We start from the raw sequence: 12,541 nt of genomic DNA, 5'->3' as shown, positions 1-12,541 counted from the left end.
AGCAGCACAGGGAGCAGGGCTGAGCACATGGCCCTGGTCCAAGGTGCAGACAGAGCTCACCTGGGCAAGGCAGCGATCCCTCCCTGGAAGGATCTGCCTGCCTTGAGCCTGGAAATCCCACCCAGGCAGCCAGAGCCGGGCACCTGAGTGCCAGGAGGAGCTTCCCCAGCCCTGCTGCTGGCAGCGTGGCACAGCTCTGCTCCCGGCTGTGAAACAAGCTGCAGGAACAGCAGTGCCAGGAGCCGGCACCCCCAGCAGGCACCGCACGGGCTGGGAGGCACAGGGACACACATGGCACACCAGGGACATGAATGGCACACCAGGGACATGAATGGCACACCAGGGACACACACGGCACACCAGGGACATGAATGGCACACCAAGGATACCCCCAGAGCTGGTCCCAGCTCCTGCTGCCTGCAGCATGCTGCTCCATCCTGGTTTGTGGGGAGGAGCAGCTCCACTCCATCAGCTGGGGGCTGGAGCAGGGGCTGGTGAGGGCAAAGCCATGATCAGCACGGGGTTTTCATCTCAGGCACCACCAAAACCTCTCAGGGATGGGGAAACACAAACCTGTCCTTGCCCTTACTCTCCAGGGATGGGGAAACACAGACCTGTCCTTTCCTTTATTCCCCAGGGATGGAGATACACAGACCTGGCCTTTCTCTTATTCTCCAGGGACGGGGAAACACAGATCTTACAATTCCCCATACACCCCAGGGACGGAGAAACACATTCCATCCTTCCCCTTGACCAGCACAGAGATGGGGAAACACAGATCTGTCCTTTCCTTGGCTCCCCAGGGATGGACAAACACATCCCATCCTTCCCCTTGACCAGCACAAGGATGATCTCCCTTCCTGCACCCCCATTTTTTTCCCCAGCCCTGTGGCGGCATTCCCAGCCCCTGGCAGTGCCAAGCTCCATCTCCAGGCTGGTTTGGGCAAGAACAAGCACTTCTCCTCGGGCTGAGCCTGCCTCTGGAGGGGACCCCTCACTAGGGATGCCTGGCACGGGGAGGATGGGGAGGGGCGGCGGCACTCAAGCAAAGAGGACCCAGCTGGTTGTGACACGCTCAGCCACGAAAAATTACAGTTTTAAAGCTGCTTTCGGTGGAAAGACCCAGAACAGGCAAGGGAGGCTCGGGAAAGGAATATTAAACACTGCAGAAATAAAAGGTATTGCTCAAGAGAAAACACAACAAGGCTGAAACCCAGCGTGGTGCAGCCTTCAGATGAAATGGAGATGAGCTGAGAATGAATTGCTCCCTCTTAGGGGAATTTCTGGCTTTTTGAGGAGGGAGGGCACACCCGTCCTTCCCGAAGGGTGAGGGTGGGATGGGGGCCAGAGGGGCTCTGCAGGGTGTGTGTGGAGGCTCCCTGCCTCACCATGCCAGGGATGCAGCTCCCAATGGGCCCTGCCGTGCTCTGCATCACCAGGAGAACCAGCTGGGTACCATCCATCCCAGGGAGGCTCTGCCTGCAAAAACCAGAATCAGGACCCTGCTATCCCCTCCATCACCTGAAGAACCAGCTGGGCACCACCCCAGGGATGCTCTGCATGCAAAACCAGATTCAGGGCAGAGCCTGGAGCACAGCCAGGGCAGGATGGTCACAGCTCCCAGTGGGCCTTGCTATCCCCTCCATCACCAGGAGAGCCAGCTGGGCACCATCCCACCCTGAGGAGGTTCTGCATGCAAAAACCAGTCAGGGCAGAGCTCGGGCAGGATGGTCACAGCTCCCAGTGGGCCTTGCCATGCTCTCCATCACCAGGAGAGCCAGCTGGGCATCATCCCATCCCAGGGAGGTTCTGCATGCAAAAACCAGTCAGGGCAGAGCTCGGGCAGGATGGTCACAGCCTCAAGGCTGCCAGAGCTCCAGGGTGTTTGGACAACATTCCCAGGCACAGAGTTGGATTGTTGGGGTGCCTGTGCAGGAGCTTTGATGGTCCTTGTGGGTCCCTTCCAAATAGGAGTATTCCATAATTCTGTGATCCCCCGCAGATCCCCCAGCGTTGCACAGGTCCTGCCGTGCCCCAGCCCCTGCACATGCCCCATTTCCTGTGCCATGTCACACGAGAATCTCAGTTTCCAGTTAAAAATAACACCAGTTTCTAACCCTCGAAGGTGCAGAAAAACGTGACCTCTAAAAATCCAGAAACTGAAAGGCAAAGCAAATGAGTCCCAAATTTGTCTACGCTATAAACGTCAATTTCTTTTTGAAAGAAATGAATGTTTTTGATGAATGTTTTCTTGAATGCCTGCTTTTGGCAGTGCTGCCATCTGTGAAAAATCTCTGCCACGCTCGCTATTAAGATTTCATTTCCAAGAAGAGCTCATAGCCGCTTTAATAAATGGTTAAAGGACTGTCAGGGGTCCAAAGGGCCAGCAGCTTGTTTACCACAAGTGGCTCCTGTCACCGAGCAAAGCACCTTTGACTGATAAGCTCAGAGCCCGCCAGCTCCAGCAGCCTCCCCCAGCCCTTGGAGCAGCGCTTGAGCAATGTCAGGCACTTAGAACCTAATCCCAATGCACTGTGAGTGAGATTTACGGTCCTGGATGGCCAGCTCGCCCTGGGGAGGTGCCTGGGGTGGGCACCGAGGTTTCACTGCACGTCCCCAGCCCTGGACTGGCCCTGTGACAGCACCACTCATTGACAAAAGGCACAAAGCATCACAGGGTGAGCCCAGGGCTCTGAAACAGCACCCAGATCCTTCAGGGGGGTGGGGGCACATCCAGCAGCCCCAGCCTGGCACTGGAGCACATCCAGGAGCCCCAGCCTGGCATTGGGGCACATCCAGCAGTCCCAGATTGGCACTGGGGGCACATCCAGGAGTCACAGCCTGGCACTGGAGCACATCCAGGAGCCCCAATCTGGCACTGGGGCACATCCAGCAGTCCCAGCCTGGCACTGGGGCACATCCAGGAGCCCCAGCCTGGCACTGGGGCACATCCAGGCGCCCCAGCCTGGCACTGGGGCACATCCAGGAGCCCCAGCCTGGCACTGGGGCACATCCAGGAGCCCCAGCCTGGCACTGGGGGCACATCCAGCAGTCCCAGCCTGGCACTGGGGCACATCCAGCAGTCCCAGATTGGCACTGGGGGCACATCCAGGAGTCACAGCCTGGCACTGGGGGCACATCCGGGAGCCCCAGCCTGGCACTGGGGGCACATCCAGCAGCCCCAAATTGGGCTCTGCCCACCGGCCTGGCACTGAGGACACATCCAGCAGCCCCAGCCTGGCACTGAGGACACATCCAGCAGTCCCAGCCTGGCACTGGGGCACATCCAGGAGCCCCAGCCTGGCACTGGGGCACATCCAGGCGCCCCAGCCTGGCACTGGGGCACATCCAGGAGCCCCAGCCTGGCACTGGGGCACATCCAGGAGCCCCAGCCTGGCACTGGGGGCACATCCAGCAGTCCCAGCCTGGCACTGGGGCACATCCAGCAGTCCCAGATTGGCACTGGGGGCACATCCAGGAGTCACAGCCTGGCACTGGGGGCACATCCGGGAGCCCCAGCCTGGCACTGGGGGCACATCCAGCAGCCCCAAATTGGGCTCTGCCCACCGGCCTGGCACTGAGGACACATCCAGCAGCCCCAGCCTGGCACTGAGGACACATCCAGCAGTCCCAGCCTGGCACTGGGGCACATCCAGGAGCCCCAGCCTGGCACTGGGGCACATCCAGGCGCCCCAGCCTGGCACTGGGGCACATCCAGGAGCCCCAGCCTGGCACTGGGGCACATCCAGCAGCCCCAAATTGGGCTCTGCCCACCGGCCTGGCACTGAGGACACATCCAGCAGCCCCAGCCTGGCACTGTGGGCACATCCAGCAGTCCCACATTGGACTGTGCCCACCAGCCTGGCACCCTGCAGACCCCAGAGCCCCCAGCCTGGGCTGTGTGGGGGTCCCAGAGCAGGGCAGGGCCCCAGGAGCCTCCCCTGTGGGGCTCCAAGGCTGCTGCCATGGAGGCCTGAAATGGCTGGTGTATTTGTAGATCCTCTGCGTGACTGAATCAAGAGGAACAATAAGATCTTTTTCCAGATTCGGCAAACATCAGTATAATAAAAAAAATTAATTATATGCTTGAACACATGCACCAGAGCAATGCCCTGTATTTTCTCCTAATTGTTCTCCGAGCCTTGCAGAGCCACATTTAAATAAAAATGAAGCAGTTATTTAAACCGCAATTAAAGATGGAGCAATTTATTTTTAAACTTGAACTATCGTCAGCAGAGCAGGAGGGGAGCAGGGGGGGCTGCTCTGGGACCCCTGGTGCCACTGCAGCCACCCTGCTCCGGGGAGGGCAGAGGGACAGAGCAGAGACTCCCAATAACCCACAGAGGGCTGCTGGCTGCTCCCTCCCCATGCCACAGCTGCTCCTCGGTGGCACAGAGTGCCCTGAGCTCACTGCCCTGTGCTGGCACATGGAGGATGAGGATTTGGGCTGGGAAAGCTCAGTCTGGCTCCACAGCCTGGCTCAGCTCCTCACCACCCCATGGGTGAGGTGTTTTGGGAGGCTTCTGCGCCCCTGGGCTCCTTGCTTCCAGCCTGGGGCTTGGGTTTATTCCAACCACAGCCTCAGGTTCTGCACCCAAACCCCAGCCCTGGGCACTCAGCCCTGCCCGTCCCACAGAGGTGACACCAGCCCTGCCCATCCCACAGAGGTGACACCAGCCCTGCCTGTCCCACGGAGGTGACACCAGTCCCTGTCCCCATGTCTGGAGCAGGGAGCACCCTCGACAGCAGGAGGTGGCTGGGAGGGAGCTGGGGAGGGAGAGAGGAAGAGCAGCAACCACAACAAAAACCCACCCTCTCTTTTCATAAGGCAGCAGAATTTATCAGCCTGCAGCCCTTCACATCTGTCTCCTCATGCAAAATGAAAGAGGCTTTGAAAAGCAGAGGAGATGAAATAAAGCCGTCTGTGTGAGGAAGCTGGCATCCCTGCCACTGTCACTGTCACCATGGCAGGAATAATGACCGCGATTGTTTCTGCATCTGGGGATGTGTGTGAGCCCGTGGAGGGGGAGGGAGATGCACAGCACAGCTCCTGCCCTGCCACGAGCCCCCCAACCCTGTGGGATGAGCACACCATGGGCTGGGGTGGCTTTGCTGTGCTCAGCTCCTGTCCCTGGGCTGTGCTGGCTCTGGCTGTGCATCTCAGCACATGTGGGCGATGGAGGAAAAGGCCAGGTTGGTGTCTGCTGTGCAGTGCATGGCTAACAGAAGACCTGTGGCAATTTGAGTGATTAAGCAAACACCTAATAGAGACCCGAAGTTTCATCATGTTGAGAGGTTTGGTGGTGCTGAGAGGTTGAATAAGGTGTCATTGATGATTTTCAGGATTTGGTGGTGGTTTTCACGAAGGTCAGGGCCATTGGTTGTTTCTGTATGTGGGTATGAGGATGATGAGGATGGATAAGGTGAATGATCCTAAGTAGGCTTTGATTAGGCCGGAGTGGAGGGTGCTGGCAGCTTTGGTTGCTATTACTGCAGGTTGGCCAGTCCTTCTGAGCCCAGTATTTTGTACCTCTCAGGCCCCAGGGAGGGCTCAGGCTCTCACAAACATGTGCTGTGGGACAGCTCTGACCTGTGCAGCTCTCACATCACTGGGCTTTGCTGCAGCAATTACTGCTCTGCTCCCAGGGGAGACCTGGGGCAGCAGGACAGGAGCCAGCAGCAGCTCCTCCCTCGTAAACGACATTTAAATAGAGGTGGAAAGGACAGAATGGGGCTGCCTGGACACCTGCACATGCCAGCAGCCCCAAGCTCTGAGCTGGCTCTGCTGTTTTATTGGGATGCTGATCAGGGCTGTCCTGAGCCCAGCAATGAGCTGGATTTTGGTGGGTCCCCTCCAGCTCCCCATATTCTGTGTTTCAATCTCCTCTAGGATTTCCAAGCGGATTTTGGAGCATTCCAAGCTGGTATCAGCCTGCAGAGAGAGGGGTCACTCCCAAGGACCCCCAAGGGGAGGTGGCCCATGGCTGATCATGGGCTGCACCCCCATACAGACCGCCCAGTCCCCAGCACACCCATTGTCCTGCCCAGTGTGCTGACCATTGTGCTGACCACAGCCTCGGCCTGGGCTGCTCCAGTGCCTCATAGAAACTCCCACCCCAGAGGATTTCAGCTCTCCACCTGCAGAGAAGTCTTTAAAATGCACAAAAGCATCAGGATTTAGCAAGTGCCCTGTGAACAGGACACTGTGAGCATGACCCATGTGGTTCAGCAGGGACCTGGATGCTCCAGACTTGGTTCTGGGCCAGGCAGGAGGGTGCTGAGCTCAGCAAGGCACACCTGAGGCTCCAGGTTTCATCACAGAGCTCAGCTCCACTGCGAGCTGTGCCCTACAACCTTCTCTGGGGCTGGTGCAGAGCACAGAATCCTCTCAATTTATTTTTAAATTGAAAAGAAATTTAAGGGATGCGCAGTGCGCACTCCAGGAGTGACTCCAGGGGAGCCCAGACACCTCTGAGGCTCACCCCCTCCTGCCCACATCACCCCCCTTCTCCCCATGGCACCACTGGGGTGCTCCAGGGGGCTTCCCTCGTGCCCCCACCTTCCTGGCCATTGCCTGAAAAGCCCGTGTGCTTCCAGCGTGATTGGAGCGCTGCATCCCAGCACAGAGGGTCACCCTGGCACCCAGGAGAGCAGCAGATCCTTCCTGCACACCTCCCCTCCAGCTGATCTCCCCCTGCTCCTGCTCTCTGCGCTCCTGGAGGGGATTTACAGCCCCCCTGCCTCCCGTGGGATCCCCAGACCCTCGGGCACCCATCCCAGAGACCCTCGGGCACCCATCCCAGCCTCTCTGTGCTCATTGTCCATCCCTTCCCTGCGGCGCGGCCGCTGCTCAGGGGGGCTGGAGGTGCCCTAAGGGTGCCCGGAGCAGCTGGGGCTGCCCCATCCCAAGGCCAGGCTGGACATTGGGGCTTGGAGCCACCTGGGATGGCGGAAATGTCCCTGCCCGTGGCAGGGGTGGGATGAGGTGCTCTGAGGTCGCTCCTGGCCCAAACCATCCCACGAGCGTGTGACTCCTGTTGCTGCTCTCAGCCAAGCTCCCCTTTCCTGCAGATGCTGCCGCCAGCTCTGCTCTGGGACAGGAGCAGCTCAGTGTCCCCAAATCCCCTCTGGGGTCCTGCTGCAGGGCTGGCCAGGCTGGGGCTGTGGGACTGGGGCACGGGAGATGACAGGGACCCTGGGAGGTGACAGGGACACCCTGCTCTCGGGGCTGAGCCCTGGCTGCTGTTTACTTGTTGTGGTCCCTGCGTGCGCGGTGTGTGCATGCGTGTGGAGATTGTCTCCAACGTGACTCTGCATTATCGGGGCTGTAATGAGTCCTTGTTAAAGTGGATTTGATGGAATAATTATATTCCAAAAAAACCTGCGGGAGAGCGCTCTCCCCTCTTAAAGGGCAGGATCATCAAACGTTCTCGCCACATTATTTGCAGTCACACCTTCTGCTGCATCTGCTCCTTTTAAAATCTCTAACTCCAATCTGATCTGAATATATAAATCTGAATTATCACAGCAAAAGGAGATGTGCTCACACCTTTTTTTATCTGTTGCCATGGCGATTAGATAAAATTCACGCCAAGTCTCTGGGGAAGGATGAAATGATTTCAGACAGAATCTCACCCCACTTGGTGAGAATAACGCCTGGAGCTACTTCCCTCTGTAACAGGTCTGGGCACATGTCGCAGCCAGAGAGGGTGGCAAGGGTGGGGGAGAAGCCAGGCCACCTTTGGAGATCTGCAGGCCGGCAGGGGACAGGTCCTGGCAGGGGAAAGGTCCTGGCAGGGGAAAGGTCCTGGCAGGGGAAAGGTCCTGGCACGGGAAAGGTTCAGGCAGGAGAAAAGTTCTGACAACAGGGGAAAGGTTCTGAGAGGGGAAAGGTTCTCACAGGGAAAGGTTCTGAGAGGGGAAAGGTTCTCACAGGGAAAGGTTCTGAAAGGGGAAAGGTTCTGACATGGGAAAGGTCCTGACAGGGAAAGGTTCTGAAAGGGGAAAGGTTCTGACACGGGAAAGGTCCTGACAGGGAAAGGTTCTGGCAAGGGAGTGTTTATTCTGTCCCAGCTTCTCCCCAGGAACAGGAGCCTGATGTGCCCCAGAATGAGCCCATTGACACGAGGACAATGCTGGATTATCCCCATGGCTCATCCCGCCGTGTCCCTGGGCACGCAGCACCCGCCCAGGGGGAATGCTGTGCCCAGAAACCTCAGAAATAAACCCCAGAAATACATCCCAGAAATAAACCCCAGAAATCCCAGAAATCCCAGAAACCCCAGAAATCTCAGAAATTCTAGAAATCCAAGAAATTCCAGAAATAAATCCCAGAACCCCCAGAAATGCAGCCTCCTGCCTCATCCTGGATTCTCAGCAGCCCTGAGATGGATTACACTGGAGTTTCTGTGCAGTTCCACCTCTGTAATCTCAGAGAAAAGCAGCGCAGCACTGGCCAGGTGCAGCAGAGCACAGAGAACATTTTGGGGGGATTGACCCCATGGAACCGTGAGGAGCTGCTGCCCCTTCACTGCCCAACCACCAAGGGGCTGCTCAGGGGAGTTCCAGGACCCCAGAAAGTGTCCCCAGCCAGCCCTGGGGACATCTGAGCCTGGGACAGACAGGGCAGGCACAGCTCACAGCTGCAGCACCACAAACAGGTTCACTCAGGCAGAGATATTTTGGAAACTCCTGAAAGGCTCAGCCCACAGCACACACAAAAACACGTCTAAAACTTCACAGAACTCAATTTTTTTTTTAATTTTTTTTTTTTTTTTTAGCTCCTTCCTTCTGGCAAGCTTCACGTTTTGCTTTCCAGAGAAAAGGCTTTGTGGATAACCAGTGACTAAGTACATCCTCATCTGCACAGCCCTCAGAGGATTTGTGTTAGGCTGGTGACAAAGGCAGCTGCACCCTCAGAAACGCTGCTACCTTGACAAGTGCTCTATTTAGATTTTCCCCCTGCCGAGTACACAGCACTGAGGCAGCAAATAACAGCTCAGCTCAGGGTTTGCCAGGCTGGTAAAGCTCACTGCTCCAAGCCCCACTGCCCTCACCAGCCACAGAGCTGTGTGCACCACTGGCACAGACTGCAGAGGTGGCATTTGTGCCCAGCAAGGCCAAGCTGGGCACAGGGACATCCCTAAACAAGGCAAAACTGGGCACAGTGACATCCCCGAGCCAGCTGGGGATGGTTTGGGTGCGAGTCCACGGGCACGTGCATGCTCAGAGGGCTGTAAAAGCCAAGCAGTGCCCAAATGAGCACCTTGAACAGCTGAGGAAGGGCTGAGATTGCCCAAACTCCACTTTGTGGGGTCACCAGGAGCTCCCCACGTTGTGTTTGCAAACTGCAGCTGGTCAGGCACCCCCACACACACCTGGGCTCCACACTGCCACCGCTGCCGCAGGAAATCACAGTAAAATCACAAAAGAAGAGCTGTTTACAGCGCAGAGTCCTGAAGCAGCTTGCAGCAGGATTTTCTCACTCTCAGCCCATGGCAGAGGGGCGAGGGGGGTGTGAAACTCCCTGCTCAGCTGCTGGCTCCATCCAGCCCCTCCAGCACACACCAGGAGCAGCAGATCCGAGGTGTGACCGTCCCCCTGTCACCAGGGCTGCCCTCCCAGGCACAGCAGCAGAGCCCTGTGGCTGTGGCAAGGCTGGAGCACGAGGCAAGATTGATTCTGATCTGAGCACCGGCGAGGCAAATGGGTTTTTGAGCAGCCTGTAATTTCCCCGCAACCCTTGGCTTCTCTAAACACACAGCAGCAGAGTCAGGTGGGCACTAAACAAAAATGAGCTGCGCTAATGATGATTTACGTGCGGGATAACCTGCCATAAAGAGTTTATCTTTGATTTCAGGGTCTGTTACGGCGTTGCCAAGTTAACCAAACAGCAAAACTCATCACACACCCTAGGGAGGAGCATAGCTCTGCAGCTGGGATCTCACCAGCAGGGCACCGCCAAAAGGTTCTGCACCCACCAAGAGAGCAATGAGGTCTGGCTGAAAAAATGTCAGAGGTCGGGAGCCCTGTGATCCCAATTAAGGAAAATAAAAGATTATTCAGATATTGAATCAAAGAACAATTTGCGTTATAAGAGACTTTATAAAGTCCACCTTGTTCCTCCCCGTGCCATGGGCAGGGACACTTTCCACTGTCCCAGGCTGCTCCAAGCTGGCCTTGGACCCTGCCAGGGATCCAGGGGCAGCCACAGCTGCTCTGCGCACCCTGTGCCAGAGCAGAATTTCTCCCTAGAACCCGAGAAAGCTCACAAAAATTTCCCCTCAGCCACATGTGGAGGCAGAGAGGGGCAGCCCTGGGGAAACACTCGCGCCCCTGTTTCTCAGCTGCAGGTGTCTTGGTTTGGTTGAAGAAAACACATTTCCTATTACAATAGTCACCTTAAAAGAGCTTTGTGCCACCAAGAAGCGTGGATGGAGATTTTCCCTGCTCTGCACATCAGCACCATTCCTCCCATGCTGGGAGGATGCCCAGCCTTCCACAGGGAGCACCAGAGCAAAGTTTTGGGGAAAGCAGCAGGTCTGGCCCGTTGCAGAGGCAGCTGTGAGCACACTCAGAGCTCGAGTGCAGCGCTGCTGCCCTTGCACACCCAGAGTCTCACCCAGAACCCACCTCTGAGAGCAGCAGGGCTCAGCAGCACATCCCAGCCCTCCTCACCTCCACCCCGTCCCCTCCCCTCATCCTCCTCACTCGGAATCAGGGCAGACGCAGAGGTTCAGCAGAGGTCAGGGAAAAACATATTTTTGGTAACAGCAAAGCCACTTTTAGCTCTAACACACCAGCAACAACAAAAAAAAAGCTTCAGGCAGATACTATATTTGTAATCCAACGGCAAAACATGTTTGCTTGTGTTGACTCTGCACTGTAACACAATTTATATGTTCTGTCTTTAGGGTAATTATTGCTTTAGAATGTTAAAATCGTTCCACCCTAATTAAATCATCATATTAAAAAATCCACTGCCACAGCAAACTGGGGAGCAAGCCTGGTTGGGATCATGCGAGTGCAGGGATGCTCAGTTGACAAATCCACCACTGAGGGTGCTGGCCACGTAGGCTCCATCCTTCAGAATCCCAGAGCAAAGGATCCCAAAGCACGGAGCAAAGGATCCCAAATCACGGAGCAAAGGATCCCAAACCACAGAGCAAAGGATCCCAAATAACGGAGCAAAGGATCCCAAAACACAGAGCAAAGGATCCCAAACCATGCAGCAAAGGATCCCAAATAACGGAGCAAAGGATCCCAAATCACGGAGCAAAGGATCCCAAACCATGGAGAAAAGGATCCCAAAGCACGGAGCAAAGGATCCCAAACCACGGAGCAAAGGATCCCAAAGCACGGAGCAAACATCAGCCCAGGCTGTCCTGCTGATGGACCTGGAGTGCCACTCACCACAGGCAGTGCCCACAGAGGGCAGAGCATCACCTGCACTGCCCAAAACACACCAAGAGCACCCCAAGGGATGAGCACACAGAAACCCACCTCGTGTTCCCACAGAGCATCGCCTGCACTGCCCAAAACGCATCCAGGGGATGGGCACCACCAGCTCCTCCTCATTGCTACACTCCACACAGAAATCCACCTCGTGATCCCACACAGCATCACCTGCAGTGCCCAAAATGCGCCAAGAGCGCTCCAGGGGATGGGCACTGCCAGCTCCTCATTGCCACCCACACACAGAAACCCACCTTGCGTTCCCACAGAGCATCGCCGGCAGTGCCCAAAACGCACCAGGGCATGGGCACCACCAGCTCCTCATTGCCACCCATACACAGAAATCCACCTCGTGTTCCCACATCCACAACAGGCTGGCAAGGGCACGGTGCCCATCTGTGCCCTGGGTGCCTGCCCGGGCACCACCAGCCCAGACACCTCCAGACACTGGGCTGAGCTGGGTCAGCACCTTGGCTGCTGTCAGGGGGCACAGCCACCAGCAGAGCCCCCAGGAGAACAGGTCACCCCCCTGCAGGTGAAGCACTTTGCTCCTTCAGCTGCTCCTGCAGCCCCAGCCCCGCTCCTGATGGCAGAACTGAGATGTGGAGCAGCACTGAGACTTTCTGACCTGTGAGCAAATATCAAGCGCAGAGCTCTCACTTTGGGCCAAATCCTTTAATTCCCTGCGGCTGCCCCGGGGGAAGCAGGTATTGATTGCTTCAGCAGCAGCTCCCACACGCTGTGTGTGCATCGACAGCGGCTCCGCGGAGGAGCCACGAGGTCACCCCGGGGCACGGGGACACGGAGCTGGCCTGAGCCTGCCACAGCCAGGCAGGGACAGCTGCCAAAAAATCACAGAGAGACACCCAGGGAAAACCAGCTGGGCCTGCAGAGTCCCTTAGGTGGGGGATGCTGTCCCTTCCCCACGCAGGGAAGGCAGCTCGGGGTGGGACACGGCCCAAGCACAAGGCAGGGACATGGCACAGGCTGGCCAAGCAGGTTCCATCACAGGGAACAGGGAGGAGACGGCGTTTTGACCGAGTTCCTTTCCCTGTGGTCGAATCAGTTGTGAAAAGGGACAAGAAAA

The 12,541-nt window shown here is 56.9% G+C and overlaps 1 protein-coding gene across 1 annotated transcript in view; it reads right to left on the bottom strand.

Moving 5' to 3' along the window:
• The window catches only part of DSCAML1 (DS cell adhesion molecule like 1), a 99,078-nt gene that overhangs the window by 73,959 nt on the left and 12,578 nt on the right, over window positions 1-12,541 (bottom strand). The gene's annotated exons all lie outside the window — the stretch shown is intronic.

The sequence above is a fragment of the Ammospiza caudacuta genome, chromosome 23 (genome assembly GCF_027887145.1).
Source record: "Ammospiza caudacuta isolate bAmmCau1 chromosome 23, bAmmCau1.pri, whole genome shotgun sequence".
NCBI classification, from domain to species: Eukaryota; Metazoa; Chordata; class Aves; order Passeriformes; family Passerellidae; genus Ammospiza; species Ammospiza caudacuta.
The sequence above is the reverse complement of the archived record's forward strand: the minus strand, read 5'-3'. Positions and strand labels throughout refer to the sequence as shown.